Raw genomic sequence first — 21610 nt, 5'->3', positions numbered from 1 at the left:
CCTGGAATTGTGAAGCTGATGTGGGGCATGCATATCCGGGAAAAACCGGCCCCAACGCTAGCGGACTTCGGCAAGTGGATGCGTGACACAAAGGATGCTGCGCTGCTAGTGACCCCACCATCTACCAAACGAGATGATAAAAAGCTCACGAAGCAGGTGAACGTCCACACCGCTGTACGTCACACCTACCCCTCGACAGCGACCTGTGCCTGCGACGATCGATGCCGACAGCTGGACTGCTGTGAAAAGTTTCTTCATATGACAGCTGCTGAACGATGGAAACACGTACGGACGAGTCACTTCTGCAGTGGGTGCCTAAGACGTCATCGAAATGAGTGCCGAGACAACAGAACGTGTGGGAAAAATGGTTGCACGCAGAAGCATCATCCCTTGTTGCACGACAATACGGCTAATCCAGAAGCTGAAAATAGCAAGTATGCAACTAACCTCTCACACTTTACCACTTCACAGCCAGACGTTTTACTGCGGTACGTGCCTGTGACGTTACACGGGCGGGGCAAAAGTATTGATACGGTAGCGCTGCTCGACGAAGGCTCTACCGTCACCCTAATGGAGCATCGCATGATGAAGGAGTTAGGGTTAGAGGGTTCCACCAAACCCCTCTGTCTCAGAGGGACCGGTGGACAAGTCCGCGAAGAAACCGATTCAATGCAAACGAATCTCTACATTTCCGGAAGGCGAGCAAGCGATCATCGGTACGAGATATCCTCCGTGCACACCGTTCGTTCCCTTGGGCTCCCTCCACAGTCTGTTAGTGCGGAAAAACTTGGCGAGAAGTACAGCCACCTAAGCGCGCTTCCGATTCCATCTTTCGACTCGGCTGTCCCGCGCATTCTGATTGGTATCGACAACTACCACCTCACACGACCACTCAGAACCGTTGAAGGACCGTCAAATGAACCAGTTGCCACTAAGACCCGGCTCGGATGGGTGGTGTCAGGATGCTGCCGCTTACAAGATCATGGTACGAGCTTCGGCAGAGCAAACCAAGAGCTGCGTCAGTCCCTAAAAGAAGTGAACGTCAACAAGATTGCAGAGCAGGTCAATCTTACCGGAACGAAGTGGACATCCAACCCTCTCGCAGCACCACACCTCGGGGAAGCGTGGGAAAGCAGGTTGATCGAAGTGGAACCAATAATCAACCGTGACCCGCTGACTGACGTACCAGTTGATCGTGAGGAAGATGACCGGCTGATGCCGAATCACTGTTTGGTGGAATCGTCATCAGGGGCAAAGCCAGCCGCGGAATACGACGCAGATCACGTGCAACTAGCATCCGGCAAAGTATTGGAAAGGCCTGTCGTCAAATTAGCTGTCATCGATTTCGGACAAATAAGGAGTGATTCCACGGATGAAAACACTGCGGGGGAGTGTTACGAATGTAAACAGTCCGACCGAGATAGATACAAAACATCTCAGGGCTTGCGCTGTTTCTCCATAGAGGGCGGTAATCTCGCCTAGAGGATCCCGAAGGAGCCCGAAACAGCGTTGGAGCGATGACCGGGAGATGGGTTGACGACCGGCGCTAGCGAGGATAAAAGTGTGCGTCGAAGCGTGATACGCACTTTTTCGATCAGAACGCGCATCAGAAGCACAGTGATTTTTTTAACCGCTCGCTACACAAGTTACAAATAAATCGTGTTAAAAGAAATTGTGCCGTGTTATTTGATAAAAGTCGTGGAAAGAAAGGTGTCTGTTGCGAAGACGCAACAGTAACTATTAGTATTCAATCAAACTGGAACGACTTGTCACCAGCTGGGAGCATCTGAAATGAGAAGCGAGCAAGCTTGATGTTCATTGGAAATTAATTCTCATTCACCCAAATAATTTTACGATCACTTTCTGCGGCACTTCATTAACCGTGAGATCGGTTCTGGCTTTTGTTCGTGAGACGTCGAGATTTAATCGCACAGTTAAATGGTATCCTAAAAGACCCTCGAGATCTCTAGAAAGAAAACCCTTTTCCCCGAAGGCGAAATGAATTTCTTCACCTCGAATATCAAGTAACGAGCGTATATTAGTACGAACCATGCCGGCAATCAAGACCGATATAGCCACAACCATTAACACATGCTGGACGCTCTGTAACTGGATGCTGTGATTCTTGCCCAGAGCAGAAGACACAATGTCTTGATGTGTTCTCAATTAAAAATCTGTAATTCGATTCCACACAGTCCGGCGGTGGTTGTATTGAACTAATGGCCAGCAAAATGGGACTTCCCGACGCCTCGGTACCCTTTGCCGGATCCAAAATTCCTCCCATGAAGGCACAACACATAATTGTAATTGGAAAAATAAACACCATCGAGCTGGTCCAAGTGTGGTTCCGCTAATGAACCCGCATCATTAGCCGGGAAGGAAGCAATTGTGGCGTTGGAAGTTGTTCGTTGTCCGAGTAAAAAGATCGCTTCGAAGTAGTACAGAAGTGTGTATGGAAACGGGAGGAAGACGACGGTCTGCCTTCCAATGGTCATTTGTTTGGTTTGTTATTATTGTACTTTAATTCATATTGATGTGTTTAAATCTTGGTCCTGGGTCGCCCTCATGCAGGTCCTTTCGTTCGATGGCATTGATGAGGCTTCCTTCTCAACAGAACCTCACAGCACATGCTTTCTACGCATGAGGGTGTCTGAAGTGAGGACTTTCCTGCTGGCTGTCAGTAAGCGGGATCACTCTTCAAGTGTTTCAATGTTTCCACACAAGCTAGAACGCAAGTCATCGCAATATTAAATGGAGTGTGTTCTAAAATGTTTGCGGTTCCACATTCTTGTTAGCACTGGAATCTTTTGACAGTCAGCAGACTTAATGGATGGTTAATGAAGGCAATTGATTTTTGGACGATGCGTTTGAATGACAACATATTTTCTAATGTTTTGTTTTTAACGCTCGTAATATTTAACGGTTAGCGGTTATTCAATTTGAAAGACGAAAAATATGGAAACTTCAATTTGGAAATTGGAGTGGAAGAAGTTGATCCATTTTTACAATTGGAATTCTGGTTATTTCTTTTTATTTAAATTAAAAACATGTAACTTTACCTTAAGCAAATTACAAGTAAGATCCATCAATCCACGAAGCGGTAATATGTCTTTGATCCAAACCAGGGCATCACGCCCTCGATCCTGTTCATCCAATTTGTGGTTGTAAAATTGACATGCAAACGGACAACTCTCTACCACCGATGCATGAAATAAGAAATTCAATTCCTATCGTGTATCATCAGCAAAAATACGGCAAAACAAGGCAAACAGTTTCCCTCGAGAGAGAGCTTTCCCGCCTTTGGAGATAACAAGAAGAAACAAAAAGAAAACATCCCAAAAGAAAAGATTATCCGCCGTACAATCATCGGAATGTGACTGTCACGTATCATCCTGCACATCCTTCAAAGTTCGTACCGAAACCAATATGAAACGTAAAGCTAACTAGTGACCGTCTGTTTTGACCCAATTGTACACGTTCCGGCCGCTGTTGGACGAAAGGTTCGAACGTTGTCTAGCATGTCCCACAGCATCACATTTTGTCACCATCGTCTCGAATTTCTACTACCGAACAAGACGAAATCCAGTTTATTTTCTCCGAAGATGATTATGTGTGCTTTCACGCGCAGACCATCTCGAATGTCGTCCTGGTTCGAACAGAAGCGAAATGTAATTAATATCACAACCGTGGGCCCGAAATGGCCGGTCAGGAACGAGTTTTTTCTTTCTCCTCTTCTGTTCTGATCGTCCTGTTGCATTTTTCGTGAAAACATGACACGCTATTAGTGGAGCCTAACCATTGAATTGAACCATTTCTCCATTCTATATGCATGTATATTTTCACTTGTGCCAGGACATGACTTCACCGTACGAACGGTGAAGATGTTGCGCGTGTTTGTAATACGACCAGCTCGGTCGGAAAAACAAGTTTGCTCAACACACATTTATTGGTTGCTTGGAAGGAATGTTTCCCGAGCACGGATCCGGATCGGGTACGATAATTTAGTGTCCCTGCGCGACCAATCAGCCGTTCAATTGCGGGCTGAACATGAGCTGAAGAGGACCCGTTGCGGCAGCGAATGAGATGCGATCGGAGGAAAATGTCTCGTTAGGGATAATAATAATGCGAGAATGTGGCCATACAAGGCAACAGGTTATCAACAGGTTTCGATAATGGTCAGTAGAATTTGTGTGATTTTTTTTTATGGGTGAGGTAATGTCCTTATTAAATTTTAACGATTTTACAATACGCCGGAATGTATGCAAATCACATTCAAATAACACTTATAAATTAATTTGGAAGAATTAAAACCATTGCCATGGAAAGAGCGCGTGTCACATGGCCGAATGTCATTTTTGATACTAAAAATTAGCAAGAAAATCTTATATATAAAAAGGATATTTTTTATGAAGCAAATAAAATTTAATGTTTTATTGTGGACCTTCATTAAAATTCAATTGCTCAGTCATAACTGGCAAGGGAAATCTGCACACATCAAGCCTCTAAAATCGAGTGCCCTAGTGCCAATAAAGAGGAGAGATGTAACAATAAGAATCACACCTTGTTGTCTCAGGTGTGTTGTTACAATAGGGACTTATTCTAACAACGAGAGTGTAAGGGAAAGTCCACATTCAGAGACCTATTCCCATCACACCTGTTTCGAACAAAGCATTCAAATTATTCCCTTTCATAGTAAAGATGCAATATTTTTCTTCAATAAATTGATTATTTATCTTTCATCAAAATACGCTCGATAAGAAGCTTGATTATTTAGCACCATATAAACCTTGTGCTGGATAAACATCCTTATTGAAGAGTGTCTGTACCATTGGCACTACCTGTTGCCACTATGCAAATATTTGCATGTAAAACGAAAGGAACAAGGAGACCCAAAAAAAAGGACAAATCAGTAACGAACATACGGAAGGAAGGAAATAAGGATTAGGATGCACTTCCGAATACGAGAACAATTCCGTGCGAAGGATTAACCCAACTCGGAAGGATTTTTTACAATTGATTTTTAATTAACGACTCACTACAAACTCCCACGGCTAGTGTCGTGTGATTGGTCCTTTTTTAAAAGAATGCCAAAATATTACTTGTTACATTTTCCAAAAACAATCTCTAAAGAAGCCAGTTTGTTCGGTTTGTCGAATAAGAAGCTAAGAAGGAAGAAAAAATGTCTGGCGAAAGGTTAACCCTGGCTGGAACTGAACCAAACCAAACCTTAATTAATCTGTTCCGGTTCAATTAAATTACATCACGCATTGTGTGCGGCGTGCATCAGGTTTTTTTTTTTGCTTTCAGTCTCCATTTACTCACATGTTGTCACATAAGACTGCACGTAGCGCGATATGCTGAAAAAGACGCGACAGAAACACACAAAAAAGTACTGAAAAGATGTCGCGAACGTCGGCGTTCGACCGACGAGAGTACAATTACTTTTAATTGAGATTAATAAGAAACTATTGCAAGGGAATGGTCCACTCCCTTACACCCTGCTATTATGATTTCCTTTACAAAAAAAAAAAACCCCGGTGTGTGTGTGGATTTCTTCTCATGAATGGAAACCGACGACACCGTCGTGTACGAGGGAGAAAGATTTGCGTAAGACAAACAGACAACGCATAACGTCTCGTCTCGGCCGCAAGAGCTTGCGTGAAGTGTGGGCGAATGAAACGGAAAGGAGGGAGGCACATTCATCACATTTGCGTGATGTGATAACTCAGTTGACTTCTCAACTTCCCGGACCCAATTGACCGGCGGGTCAGCGAGACAATATTCCGTGTGTGGTTTTAAATGTGGACGTTCGTTTCATTCAATCCATTCGTGATGAATCGCGATGGAGATGATACGTTCGTAGTGATCGTTTTATGAATGAACAGGACGAAATAGTAAGTGGAAAGAAATTGGAAGCTACGAGCATTGCCGTCATAAATTAAAATATCGTTTTTTAACACTTTCTTAAATGCAGATTAGAAGAACATGGTTTTTGGTTCATGTTTGTGGTTCTTTCCACGAAGGAATTTACATAAATTTGTTAAGACCTAGTCAACGGGGTTGTCCATCGATAAATTAATGTCGGTAAAAAAATAGTTCACTTTCTCTTGAACTACCACCAAAAAGGACCTGGTGAAAGAGTTGTTAACATTGTTTACTTTGTACGACTCATGTTACGACACGGTTGTCGTGCTTCTGTCGTGCGAACACGCACTCGCTAGTTCGTAGAAGATCCTTCCGAACGCAACCGTTTTCCCAGAAGAGAAAGTGTTCGTCCGTATGTTTCATGTGTGTTTTTGATGATGGTTTTGTATTCGAATTTCACATAAAAGCAACAAATTCCTTCTCGTTATACGTTATGGTGTAAATTTCTCTCGACAAATCTTCGTCATATGGCGCACTTTCTGTACGCCGACATTGAATGATATTTAACGCATAATTCTACAAAAAGAAAGCCAAAGCGAGATGACAGAATTTTTTTTTCTTTCCCTGCCTGAGAGTGTTAATGTGTTTGATGATAAAAATCTCGAAATGAAAATCATCAACATCCCTCGGTTTTGTTTTTTTGCCGAGTGCCCGGCTGGCCGGCTGCGAAGGATGTGCGCGTGACCGAAGCAGTTAATTATGCCGACACCCATAGTGCTGCGGGTCGGACACATTATGCTTCATCACACCATTAACACGTTGCGACATTTGTAGCGGTGGACGAGACGATGCGTCTGCAGTGCACCATCCCATGTTCATTACACGTTTTACCCCTTTTTTCCTTCGTTAGGTTTAATAATGCTCAATTAAAGCAAACGTAGCCGAGAAGCCGGAACTTGGGACTGGTACTGGGTTGGAGAGAAAAAATTGTTACATCTAACATCTTGAAACATCGAGAGTTTATCAAAATAAAACTTATTTCTTTAAAGGTTTTAGTAAAACAGCAAATTTACTTAAATAAACAATAAATTTTAATGGTTTTGAACTTAATCAGTTGAACTGCCATGATTTGCTATAACTTTGCATACCTTTAGGCGTAATCCCTCAAACCTTAATTAAAAACATTTTTCTGTCAAAAAGTAAACAATATCTGTCAAACCTGCAGGTAGTAATTAATTTACTATGATCCTTATCAGAATAGATACGTTTATTTTTATATTCTTAATTTTTTCATATAAATTCTCGTTCTTTATTTTGTATTAAATTAAACAAACCTAGTGATAAACACGTTTCAGGCGGTCGACAAAAAACCCATTTGATCAAGGACCCGATTTCGACCGATAAACAGCGTACTTAAGTGAGTCATTTAGATGAAGATTCGCCTGGAAGAGAAGATAGAAAATGATGCAAATGTTACACCGTGTGTCACGATCAATCTTTCTTCTCCGAGGCACAACGGAAAACAACGTGAAAACACAAGCTTGTTGGTTAAACAAGCCGATAAGCACGTGCACGTCGATGGGAAAAGCGGCCGGTCCGGGCGTTTGTTATCATTAAGCCAGCATCAATCGGTTTGCTGTATGAATGATGTGTTGTTGTTATTTTTTTGTTCCTTTTTAATTTTACTCGCCCGGAAGTAACCCACCCCTTTTTCGTGTCCGTGTTTTTGAGGCCTTCCATCAGGACCACCCGTAGCCATGGCACGAGCCACACGTATCCGAATGCGCAGAACAAAAAAAAAATATTGCAACATAAATATTGCCCTCCCCATCGTCAGAACGCGTATCGAGTGGCGCATGAAAACACTACAAAAGAAGTAACAAAAGACACCAAACCGGAAGAAACGAAACGGCACGAACGAAACCGGGTGACAAGTGGAATCGTGCGTGCACAAAAACCAACCACACTTACTTGGGTGGATTGAAGGAACATGATGGAAAAAACAGCACACACGGTTCACTTTTTAGACCACCCATCAACGATGACACGCGAGCAGAAGAGCGATGGAAGAAGGTTGTTGGTGTTTTTTTTTGGTTTGGGTGGGCCAGAACTTTCGGCGCAGGATGTAACAAAAACGCAAGCAGAAACAAAAGAATGAGCAGATAAGCAGGAAGTGGGCCACCAGCTCGAGGGCCACCATCGTTCAACGCAACCGGAACGTTTGTGTTCGCCAATAAACGCTCAACGACGTCAAACAACGGCGATGAATACAAATCAGGACACGTGCACGTGACGGTGTACTTGAGCGAGGCTATTTTTTTTTTGCCAAGGGTTGATGGTTCCGAAAGAGTTCTCCGTGAAAATGGGAGTTGACGGTGAAGTTGTTGCTAAAGAAATTATTGAGCGATTGTGGTGGAGATTAAACGATTAATAAATGATTGATTTGATGGAATGAAACATGCTCAAGACATTAATCTATTAAGATTTTGAATATTAATATTATTAGAATGCTTTAATAGAATATTTTTTTATTTTCTAATAGAATTCTTTCTTCGAGTCCAGTGACACGAACAAATCCAACCGAATCCTATTTAATGATGATGTCAAAGAGGGGTGGAACTAAGGGTTGTTTACGGACGATTTGACAACCCCTCTGTGTTGGGGTGCGAAAAAGACAGCAAAAAAAAACACTCAATGCAGCTTGTTTGTAACAAAATGAATTTCTAAGGTCGTTAGAGTCGTTCGTCCAACACGAACCGGACCATGGTGTGAATGTGTGAATTAAATGAAACAAACGGCATGGCCACGCACCAGACTTGGGTAGAAAATCTTCAACCAAACGGAAGTGTGTAAGATGCGCACACATAAAACCGTCGACCTTTACCATTGTTCGTTTCTGTTCGTAGAACGGTTGCTGAAATGAATCGCGCAAAACATCAGCCGAACCAAACAGTTACTAACTGAGAAGTATCTGCCACGAGTGTGTTTGGGGCGGAAAAAAAAGATCTCCATCGTCTTGATCGTTCGCGATCGGGATGAGTCTACCGGATGATAGTGCGCTTGTGGATGAGCAATCAAATTTATTCCATTATTTCAATTACCGTCAATTAGTGGAACCTCGCGCACTAGTTGAGGTTAAATATTGTGACTTTTCGTGCCGCCTTGGACTTGGTTAGCAAGCGGAGAAGCATCTCGGCGAGGTGTAAACTACATGGTTGAAGGGAAATTGATTCATCCAACATGTCACGTTGCTGCTGTGTGAAGGTGATGTCACTGAAGCGACGTGACGTTTGTATGAATGCTGCTAAAGAGAAGATTTATTTGCTGTTGAGAATCAGGAAATTACTCCTAATAATTTCGAGAATTAATAAGCTTTTATTTATAGCATCATAACTCTTGATGCTATAATTTTAATAGAGGCACATTCTAATTTGTTATAAAAAACATAGTTAAATTGATTTTAACATCATTTAAGGATAGTTTTTCCTTTGTAAGGAAAATCTTTCCTAATTTTTCCAAGAATATATGAATTTTTTTTATATTAATTTGAAATTGCAAAATCGCAACTTATATCAAAGAATTTTACATACTTGCAACTCGATTCCTTCACCACACGCTCATGACCACTTTGCTGCTTAGACCAGATCCGATAGCCTTTGTAACCGTATCAGCTGTTAATGCGAATGGCAAAGATCACCAGCACCGACACTCTGCGCAGTTGATCTTTTTATGTGATTAAAAGGTTGTAAATCATCCCATCAACGGAAACTGGATTACAGCCCGCTCGAGAGTGTCCTTTTTGAGTGATGTTCCCGAAGCCGATTGCCGCCTCATGGCCATGGCCGGTCGCTTAAATCTTGTTGCCGTAAATTTGCTTACCGGCCGGCTGATAATTGAGATTTAATTAAACACATTACGGGTAGATTAACTTAAGCATCGGCTGTAAGCCGCTTCCAGCATGCCAAAGGGTCAAGTTCGCCCGGGGGCCAATTGCTCACCATGGGTAAGCCTCCAAAGCGAAAGCGACATTCCGGCAGGCCGAAAGCAATCGGGCACGGATTTTCGACACTTAATCTCGTACGCCCGGTCACAGAGTGGTCCGAAAAACGACGGGCGGTGTACTCACCGCTCTTTTGGTGGCTCGCCGAAAACACAAGCCCCCAAAAACTGTCGCAAGGTCCTTTTGTTCTCTTGGGCAAAGGTTGTCCTTTTTTTCCCTTCGTCCTAACCTCTCCGTATCGGTTACTGTACGAAACACTGGGACGGAGATTTTGCCTTTAGAAAAACAAATAATCTCTTAAGCGGGCTCACGGGTAACCTATCGGTTACGGATCCGCGTGGGGCCAAATCGGTCTTCGTTCGTGACAAAAGCGCAGATACAGAAATCTGTACCAGCCAAAAAGGCTTCTGCCACAAAACAAAGCTAACCTTTGCGACAGTGACCAAATGCGGGCGAACAAAAAGCGGATTATTAATCCCGATAATTGGCTCTGAAATGTACACCCTTCAAAGGTAAATTGGTCAAAATATTGTAGCACTCGGTTGAGGTTTGTTGTCCGAACAAGCTTTCTTCTGTTGGGCAGCAAACGATGTACATACTGTACCACACGTTAAGCAAGGTTTGGAGAGACACTGATATGCCGGGAACGAGGGGTCTAGAGAATAGAGCGAAAAGCGATTTACTGACAGGATGATTGGTTTGCGTTTGATCTGTCCTGGGTCCTTGTTGAAAGCGATTATGGTAGGCAGAGTATGGCAAACAGTGGACGTAATTAACGAACAACACAGCACGTATTGTAAACTTTGAAGGTGTAGAAAGTTATCAAACTTTCTTTTGATGCACAGGTATGGCTCAATTCAATCTTCTGTTGCAATAAAATAGGAGATAAAATAATCATGAATTTTGTACAGTATATGCGAATGTATTAGAACGAATTGATCCGGCATGCAAAGAATGTCATGCGAATAACACCGAGCTATCCAATACGTTCCAGATTAAATCAATAAATCTTTCAACGATTTGGATTCATCAGTTTCAATGCTCGAAGAAGTGAATGGGATGAATTCTACATATTTGTAATTGATAGTAATTTATCGTAGATAAGAGGCACGCACTACTCGTTATTGAAAAATTTGGTACATTATTCATTCATTTACAATATGTCTGAAACTCACCTGAATCATGGACTATTAAAATAAGGATTATCGGCCCAATGCTTTCTGAATACAGTAAAAACGATCAGGCATGAACTAGATATTCATATTGGTGAATTGCCACAACGGCCACTTGCCAAAGCCACTGTGAAAAGTAAAAAATGATTGCGTGAAAATGTCTACTACTTCACCAGTTCAAATATTTGACTCCTAAACTCGCCAGACCTTAACCTTACGAAATATGCTGTACGGGGCGTAGTTGAAAAGACAGTTGATACATCATATTTAAATATTTAGGTATTTAAAAAAGTAGATACAATTAAAATAGTTTTATAAAACAGGGTCTTCCCAGGGAGACTGGTAGAATCTTGTTTGAGGTTCCCGAGCAGGATTGAAGCTGTAATCGAAGCTAGTGATGGCTATTTCTGGTTGGTTATAGATTGTGAATATTGATGATAATATAGTAATTTACTATGCTTGTATTTTTTATAATTCAAATAATTACATTTTATAGATACAAGGATTATTTTCTTTTCACTTGCGGCACTATCAAATTTCTCCTGAACTTCCTGTGAATAGAAGATCAAGGCTATTCGATCAAGGCGGAGCAGAAAAATTTAGAACCAGTAAAAAATAAGATTTTTTTCTTTATGTTGATGTTAACATGCTTTATAATATGGGCGACCCGGTGATCTATGTGAAAAACGGGTTCAGCTCCACACGACAGGACCGTGGATCAAATCCCATTCAAGCCGTCCTCCCTAGCAAAGATTGAATATTTATCTAGCTACGTGGTAAAAATAAGTTTAGTAAGCCCGAAGAAAAGATAGAGATAGAGATAGAGAAAGAGAGAGAGAAAGAGATAGATGTTTTATAATATCATCTGTTGAGGCGTAGAAAAATACATCAGGAATATTGAATAACCATAAAATTTTCTTTAGACGAGAGAAATGGATAAAATAATGAATAATTTTTCCTTAAGAATGTTAAAGTTAATAGTAAACAGTTAATTGAAAAATTTGAAAAACTGTTACGATGGATTCATTTCGTATGCAAAAATACTAAAATAGAGAACATTGTCCACGAGATGCTTTATTCCATCTTTATATCTATATCTGGACAATTTATGAATCGTGACATCTCCCTTTCGATCGTTATTTTGGTTATTTCTAAACGATTTATTTACCTCCATTTATCGTGAAGCAGGTGATATTTCGAACAACAGATTCTTTCAGCCTTTGTGTAACACCAAGCGACGACATCGATACACAACGTCACAATAGCAAAGGTGTCATAGCGATCAATTCCCTTTCTTTATCATCCGAATTCTTCCACAACAACGCCCAGCCAGGATTGTAGGGATGCGTTCCACCCCGAGAAAAAAAACCTTGAACCACGTTCATTAAATTCTACTTCATCCACGAGAACATCGTGCGGCGGTCTCGTGTGGCGCAACGGCATTATGACGACACATACATACGTTCGTAAAATGTACAAATATACATTACGTCGCGAACAAATCGTACCGGAGAACCCTTCTGTTTTGTAGGTTTACGTCACCTTTTTAAATCCTAACGATGTCCTGCTGAGCTGCATAACGCTCGCTTGTTTGTCAAAGCGGCGTTAGCGAACCTTGTTCCCCAGGCAATGTTTTCAGCGGTGAAAGTAGGGGTTATAAATGTTCTTTGGGAATGGGAACTCTTTTTTGTTTGTTATCCTGAATGATCCGTAATTTCTTTGCTACAAGCTGAGTTTGTTACTTGTGTCGTAGGACGAGTTGTTGGGTGTTTTAATTGTTGGGAAACTGTGAGCATCATAATTATATAAACAACGCACACTTTATTGAAGGACAGCAAAACGGGTTCGATAACAACATAAATTGAGGGTGGATGTTTTGGGCATCCCGCGGGTTCGATCGTCGTTCACTCTGCGTGTGCTTAAGGATTAACACCTCACGGTGGAGCGATAATTGATGGTTCGCTTTGAGCTGGGTGAGAAAGTGTTAGTTTTTTGTTTTTTCCTATTTTAATAGTGACAATCTTTTTTATTTTTCTGGCTGGAAAATATTTTTGGAAAACTATTTTTGTTCACTATCGGCAAGTACCGAATGACCTTCATCGATCTTTCCACAGCACGAAGCTCGTAAACACATGATGATTTCTGGCCAAAGGTGACTCCGAATGCAGGCGACAATGACAAGGCCATTTTACATGCTGTCCTTTCCTTCTTTCTGTCTCGTTGTTTGTGGCTTTATGCTGGCAAAAATCCTTCGTTTTCGGGTTGTGTAAATCTTTGTATACCAACAGACCAAGCAAAATCAGCCTATGTTGCCTTGGAACAATCCATTCCCCGAACGTGCTGTTGGCCTCGAGCATGTCTCGGAATCGATTTGTCCATTTGCTTAGTCATGGCTGTTGGCTTTCTGCACGGCAAGGAGCCCCCAGGACTTGTGGCTTGCGGCGAACACCAGCTCCCCGTGGTCTCGATTAGGATGCACTTTATGTGGAAATGATCATTTTCATTGCCAAATGCAGGTCGCTTCATAGCATCTTGTGGTGAAGATTATTGAGCCATCACGAGTTTGTCGAAAGAAAAGGATCTTCCTAGGTGAAGATAAAGAGAGCAATGAAAACTAGCATCATTAGCAGCTGGCCACAGGAAGGACAAAGTGCTGTCAACGTAGTAAATGTATGTTTAGTTTGGTTCAGGCAACAAACGTAGTACAGAAAAAAAACACGGAACGCTTATCCAAATGTAATCCACACCTTCATCATCCTTTTTGCAAAGGTTTCCTTTTTTTATCTAAAGTGTTCCAGTGTTTTGCTCTTTTTTTCGGCATGTTTTTACATAATAAAGCGTTCGCATACGAACCATTTTTAAAAGCAGCTTTGCCTGGTACATTATCATCCTTGCGTCGTCAACGCCAACGGATTAGTTCCGTTTTGCTTAAATCGTCCGGAATGAAGCTGTGTGTTTGATTGTTGCCGCTGCCATTTTTTTTTTGCTGCCTACCTTTCATGCTCATGGAAATCGCTCGTCCAAGATCCGCATTAGCTCACACACATTGTCCCGATGGAAGATTACACACGGACGCACAATCGAACCTGTAATCGATATGCATACGTGCAGCAAGAAGGATGCAAAAAAACCCAAGGATGCAGCAACGGATACAGAAAACTGCAACCGATCGGATGCAACTCACGGGCGGTCGCTGCTTTTCATGTGCCCTATGGCCCGTGGCGTGACGAAAGTGTTCATAATTTTTTACCCACTGCCTGTTTTCACAGCACACACTGAGCACCGAGTTCGTTGAAGATTAGTGTCCGTCTGGTGTTGGTATTGTTTTGCAAAGGCGATTGTTGAGCAAAAAAAAGAAAGAGATTAAACAGAAACGATCATTTTTGTGTGTGAGTGCCTTTTTTCTAAATCGTGTCAAAGATGCAAAATATAAAGTTACCGGGTCAGGATTATGCATAATTATGTGATCCATTCGTTTTTTTTTTGGGAGACTTCATAGATCGGTGTCCTGTGATCTGTGTGATCGACAGTAAACAATACATGCTAACCTCATTACAACTGACGTGAAAGCCGTACCGTGACATAAGCATTTTGAAATGGAATAACAGAACGCTCGATTGTTCGATTAATATTTTGTTGGTTTTGCTAAATTTGTTTTGTCTTTTATCTTTAGTCTTTGTAAAATAGACAATGCAAAAAATCGATTGTTTTAGAAATTGTTAGTTTAAAAATGCACATACCGATAGAAGCTATTTTTTATGCTTAAAATAATTAAATTTTGTATAATCTAAATATTTTTTTATACTGAATTTAAAATTAAAGGTGCTATTACTTGACCTTGTCTATATTTCTCTTCTTTTCTTAATATCCTCCATTACTTTATTCTAGTCATGTTTTCAATTTAACGATTTGATTTATTTCTTAATTACATTTTATTGTGAGTTTTTTGTTGTTGTTTGCAATGTATGTTTGCTTCATTTATTTTGCTTTTATTTTATTTTTTTTGCTTCATTCTTTTACTATTCTACTGTACTGATACGTACTGATCATTAATCGTTTACCCGTTTAAATTGTATTTTGATTTTGTCTAGCACTGTCATATAATGTTATTTTATACAATTATTTTATAGTTCTTCTTTTCTTTTTTCTTTTTCTACGCTATAAGTCTTTCTTTTCTGTTCACGGGATCCTTCCTATTTCATAGTCGTTAGTTTTGCTTAAGTTTGCTTTAGTCTTAATTTTTTTTCTTTATAGTCTTAATTTATATATTGTTAAACCCTTGAGGCCAACAATAAATTATATTAAATGAAAAATGAAAAATATTCATGAACAATGTTTGACAAATGTTTTTAAGATGAACTGGCACAAAAAACATAAAAAAGTTAAAACATATTTTCCCATTTGCCGCCACTTGTTTAATGTTTCTTTTCTATTTGAGACCTCCCAAAGGAAAACAAAACAACACTTTTCCACATCGCTGAGAAGGTTTCTCGCAGAAGGCGAACCCATGCGAAAGGCGTCTTGCAGTAGCGGTACGCGCTCAAACGCGAATATGAAACCTGGCCACCCTGGAATGCATTTTCTCCCGAGAGTGCAAGAGTTCCTCTGAGAAAAGGTTTTCCATTAGAAAATTCACTAGAAAACTGTACGATCTTTGCATGGATATTTGACCCGATAGCAAAGGATTGGTTTGTCCCTAAAAAGGACATGCGACGATGCGTAGAGCCAGAAGCATTTTGTTTGCCGTCCTAGTTACCTATTCAACCGAACGCAGGACAATATCTAAAAATGACGCTGATGATGATGTTGTCCAGTTCAGTACGGTTCGCGTTTGATGCCGGCCCGACATGCCTTCGGTACGGCTCACTGTTGCTGTAGAAAGAAAAACAATGTAACCATCATTACCACCAGCGGGACGTCCGTCTACCCCCGGCAGTAGTAATTGATACTGGCGGCGTTGGCTAGTTGGCCGCTTGGGACCGGTCGCCGATGAAGCGCAAAAAATTAACTTCTTAAAGTCGCCGGCCGGGAAAAAGCGAAACCATCACTTTAAATGACAAAAATTTTCCCGAAAAGACAAACAAAACTTCCCCGATCACATGACATGGGCGGAAAGGATCAAACGATGCCGGCATTGGGATTGGCAACGCCTTCGGCTGCACATTCTATTTGTTGTTGTTGTTGTGTGCCGTTTTGTTTTTCACCATTTTTTCAGTTGTTGTTTTTCTAGCCTGTTGCCTTCTTTTTCACTGGCCTTTTTTCAGCAATTTGTTACTGGCCAGATTCCGATCCAGCGATCCTATCGATCGATGACAGCCGAGCACAAAAAGGCACCCGGAAACCTCAGTAAGAAAATTGAGCCAAGTGACAACTTCTTGATCGTGCTGGACAACAAGCCGTGACCTAAGGGAATGATACCGAAAAAAGGGACATTCCGGTTCTGACGTGAGTAATGGTTTTTTTTCTCCCCCAATGCTCAACGGGGGTCTCTGACCGATGAGATGAAACAATTTACAAGTATTCGTCCTCGTTTGTTCATATGTATTTTTATTTGTCTATGCACTTTACCGATTTCCACCTCGAATCTCTCGAATGTGTTGGCGGCATCTTTGGCTTTTAATGTGTCCTGCAGCATCGATTGTCCTGCAGCTTCATTTTTACAGCCGCGTGCGTATCCTGGTAGTCGCTACATTTTGGGACGCATTTTTATTTATTTATTTTGTGTCCCATCCAAAAGCCCCGAGAACCCGGTATGCGGGTGTGGGTGACGATGTGACCGATAGTTCCATTATCACAACATAACGACGTGCACTCATCATAATAGTAGTACAACATTGGTGTAGGTTTCTTTTTTTTGCTTGCTTGCTTGTTGTTGCTTATCTTCTTTAAGGGACACGAAGCAGAATAAACAGAGCGGTTAAAAAAGGATACCGCCATCCGATTGGTGTCGAAGAAAAACAATGACTCAAATGCAAGATCAACAGTTGCCGCTGAGATTCACGGGAAATGTATAGCGACATAATTTAGACTTGTTGGAACTTTTGAAGATTAACCGACGGAGCTTGACACTCGAACTACCGGAATTGACTGCACAGCTCGATTATGTTGGGTGTACAATTTTTTTTACAGGTTTTTCTGTTGATCTAGCGGTGTAAAACTGGATGTTTTTGTAAGAAATGTTTGCTTCCCATGGAGCTTTTTTTGAGAGCGTTATTTGTGCACTTGTAGACATTTTCGTTAGTAATAACAATGGTGACAATGTTTTGCCTTAAATTTGTGTGACCGAATAAAACTGTTACGCATAGTTGAAACTTGCCAGAGGAAATACTTTTCTACGCTTGAATGCTAACATAAATTAGTGGAAAAATGCTGTCAGTTTTACAAAATGTTTCAAGTTATAAAATAGCTTAACTTTTAAATGACTCAATGAATGTTTCAGTCATTTAAAGAAATTGTTCTTAAATTATTCTGTAACTTTTAAGTTTGAATATTCCAGCAATTCATATTATTCTATTTGATCTGCTTTTTCATCACGAACAAAAAAAATCTTACCATCTTTTTCATTGACAAAGGAGAACAATTTTAAAGTTAACTCATACAAGGCTTGGAACAATCATATTCAAATAGACCCATTCAAACATCATTCGAACTCTGTTCATAATCTACATTTATCTCGCCCTCCATATAATAAAACAGATGTATCAAACCATCCCCAAATCCATCTATTTTTTTTTTTTTTGAAGAAATTTATTTCTCACACTCCATTACGATCTCACCTTATTGAAAAAGTCTCACACGCACAGATCGTAAAACACTTTATTCGTTTCAAATGCACCTTCACACCATGCACTTGCCGAAATGCACTGACAAATCACAACAATGCAGCTTTGATCGACGGTGTGTATTTTTTTACGCCTTTTACTAAAGTGCTGCAGGATCAAGCTACGATCACTCGTACGCACTTGGTCAATTCCTTTTTTTATTTCAGCCTTTGATACACCTCCTAGTTTTTTTTTATTTTCATTTTTCAAAAGCATAAAAAAAATCGAAAACATCTCAATCAAGACTCATAAATTGCCACATTATGTTCGGTTCCTTTTCATCTCATACCGACCTGTTCTGATCGGACTTTTCTCTGCACGGCCGCTGTCCTTTTTTTTCTGTTCCTTGTGTTCGATGAAGTAGAACCGAATGCTTGTTCTATTTGGAGCACCTCGTGGGATTGATTTCGATGTTGTGATGCTGTTGGAAGGTGAAAAGCGTCGAGAATTAACTGTACCATAAAGCATAACAAGCATCTTTCGTAAGGATTGCCCAGGCGTAAGAAGGAAGCTATGGAAAGTAATAAAATGCCTCCGATGCATTTCAGTTCCAAGAGAGAAGAAGAGATGAAATTCAATCGGCTTTCTCTTTTGGCGTTTTGAACAGTCTTCGATCTCGTCCTATGTTTAAGTTAATGCTGTACCAACAGTATTACCAACAGAATAAAAGGTTAAATCGTATGTCAGGTGTAAAAGTGGTAGATCAGTAATTCTTTTCCAACGTTTTTTTTTCTTCACTTTCTGATTTTTTTAATTAGTCCTGTCGCTGTTGATCTAAGAAAACAGAATAACAGTATTGAAGATTATTTTTCACTCAAATAATAAATATTAAATTTGCTAAAATAAAGGAAAAAAATATACTCCAAGATCTATAAATAAATCTTCTGAAAGATACTGAACTTTACAATAAGTAGACTTGATATGCGTTTAAATTTTATTAAGAAAGAAGTTGAATTTAAAAATATTTTAAATTTCGTTAGATTAAAGCTTCGCATCCGAACCATGTACACGACTGACTATTGCAATACCAGTATTTAAAAGTCAAAGAATGCCAAAAATGGCAGGCCATAGAACTAGGGAAGTTGTAATTCCTCAAGAAAAATTGTAAAGAATATAACAGTAATAAACGCTTGTAAATCATACCAAAACTGAAAAAAAAAATTTAAATTGTGGTCTTGTGGTCTTAAATTGATTTTTGGTTAAAATGTCGTCATTTAAATCTCTTATTCAGTTTTTTTTCAGAATATGACACTTGAAGAACGTTCAGAATTCTATATTCAGTTTCCATTCCAGAATTCCATCATCAATAAAGTTATTGAAGTATTATTAACTAACTAACTAACTAACTGATCATCTTACCTGGTTTGAATAGAACTAGCTTCCAAGGTTTCAAAGTTTTTCAATGTTTCAAACGTATTTTTCACTTTCATCATTCTTCGGTCGCTCTTCAATTTGAGCATAGAACAATAAAAAACCAATACTTCTATTTCCAAAAGTCCTAATTATTCTCTCAAACAATACGCTTCCTAAAATGTGTCAGTTGTCCGATGTTTATCAAGCTCATAATAGAACACGAACCTAGCAAAACATTTAAATTCTATTGCACTTTGCTAGGCGGTGCAAGCAACGGATTCTTTTATGCTTTTCCAAAACGTAGACATATGATCGTAGACAACCATAAAGTCATGTATATGGAGCAATAACGGTTCTACGCTTACAGAACGTTGTCAAGCTTGTGCTACATTACGATGCATCTCCATTCACTTTCACCAGCGACAAAAAAAGGGTGACTATACAAATGTAGAGTACACGTCAGTGTGGCAAATATGCAAAGTGAGTGTATAAGGCACAAGGAACCATATAAACATTTTACAACAACTAACGGTACGAAGGATGGCAAACGAAAAAAAAAAAAAGAAAACGTAGTCGTAATCGAGAGACAACTGTGTAAGAACGACGCCATTTGAACTAGAAATGCATCGAACCACGAAAGGGCTGCACTATACTATAAAACACCGTTAGAAATGGTGAGGCTTTTGTGTTTTTGTTTTCAAAACAGGCAATAAAAGATGAAACGCTCCCCCTTCACGAGATGTTTTCATTTCACTTTTTTTACGATCAATTGCGACTTAGGCTTTCTTTCTTTCGGTAGCTGAAAATTGTGCTGTTGAAATTTTTGGAGAAAATATCAAACGGGAATTTGACCTAATTATATTTAATCAATGATTAGATTTGCTAAAACTGATAACTTTCCTGGAGGATCATTATATGTCTTGTTTCAACGATCGTTCTGTCTGCAGAAGGTCTAAAGGTTTCAAAAACGCTACCGAGTGCGTCCCATCGTAAAGATGGGTGATTCCCGCACATCCTTACCGTCTGGAAACATTCGAAATAAGCGGTAAAAGTGAACTATTAAACGCTACCATCACATCGAACACTGCTCGACCGCTCCAGTGCAAGGTGCAATAAAAGTATTAAACGTCGCATTTGCAACCTCGATGCGGAGTTTTCTCGATTCCAACAACGTTGCCGCCCTCTCTTAACCCCTTCCGATACCGAGTGGATGGGTTAAACGCTGAACAACGGAACATCGGTATATAATCCTTTGCGGTAAAAATAACGTCACAAAACATGATCTTCACCCCGATCGTCATAAAAGTTGAGGCACCCGAAGGTACATTAGTTGTTCGCTGTGGAAGCAGAATGAACCTTTTCGCTGAAAGTAGTGAAAGGGTTAAGCAGCACCCCGAAAAGGTTTGTGTGCGTGTAATTGACGACAATCTCGAGAATAGGGCTGGGGAAAAAAAAATGAACGGGCATTGAAATTTGCCACTTTTATTGCACCATCTAAAAACCCCCTACTGGGTCACATTCCACATTGCCCATTAGCGCGATGAACTCTTCTGTTTCTTCTTTGAACGTTCGACGTTCGATCCTTCGAAGGAAGATCTTCTCCAGCATCATTGCTCCGTACGGTAGGAGGTGTAGAAAGGATTAGGAGTAGTGAAAACAAATTTTTATTGCTTCCTTTGTTTTTCGCCCAGTGTCCCACAGCCCAAATCCCTACACTATGTGTGTGTGTATATAGCGAGGTACACTCCGCAGCACAGTCGAAAGGGTTAAGCGAATGTGACGATCACTATCCGGCACCGTACGTCTGTTCGGTTGATAGTGTGGGGTCCATTTCGGGGGCGGAATTTCCACAAAATATTTTCCGTATTTAACGCTAAATTATACGCATTACACACCGGCGGTGATCGTTTATCGCTACCGTTCGCTTACAGAACATCCAAGGGTGAACGAAACATTTCTTCATTTTAATCCATTTTATGGTCCATGGAAACCTCAGAATTGGCCCCGGCTCCATCGACGGGATTTTTGTGGCTTTTCGTGGACAATCCTGCGAATCGAACAGGATCAAGCGACTGCAGGCCTTTGGATGCATTTGCACGTACGATCGGGCGTGATTTATGATTGTAGATAATGATTTTATCATCGGTCCACATGGGGCAATCGATGTAGTTTCGTTCGGTTTGACGGTTTTTAAGCGTAGGATCAACAGAACCTAAACCAGATGGTTTACCGGGAACCAGGATTAACGGTGTTCCGCCCGGGAATGGTTCGATGGTATGGCAATATAAGCAACTGTACAGCAACAAACAAACATCACCTGCCCGGGGGCATTCCTGAGGTCCTCGAATCATGAAGATATCGTACCCAGCAAGCCATTCGCAAGTCATCGTACTATCATT

Source organism: Anopheles funestus, chromosome 2RL (assembly GCF_943734845.2).
Source record: "Anopheles funestus chromosome 2RL, idAnoFuneDA-416_04, whole genome shotgun sequence".
NCBI lineage: Eukaryota > Metazoa > Arthropoda > Insecta > Diptera > Culicidae > Anopheles > Anopheles funestus.
The sequence above is the reverse complement of the archived record's forward strand: the minus strand, read 5'-3'. Positions refer to the sequence as shown.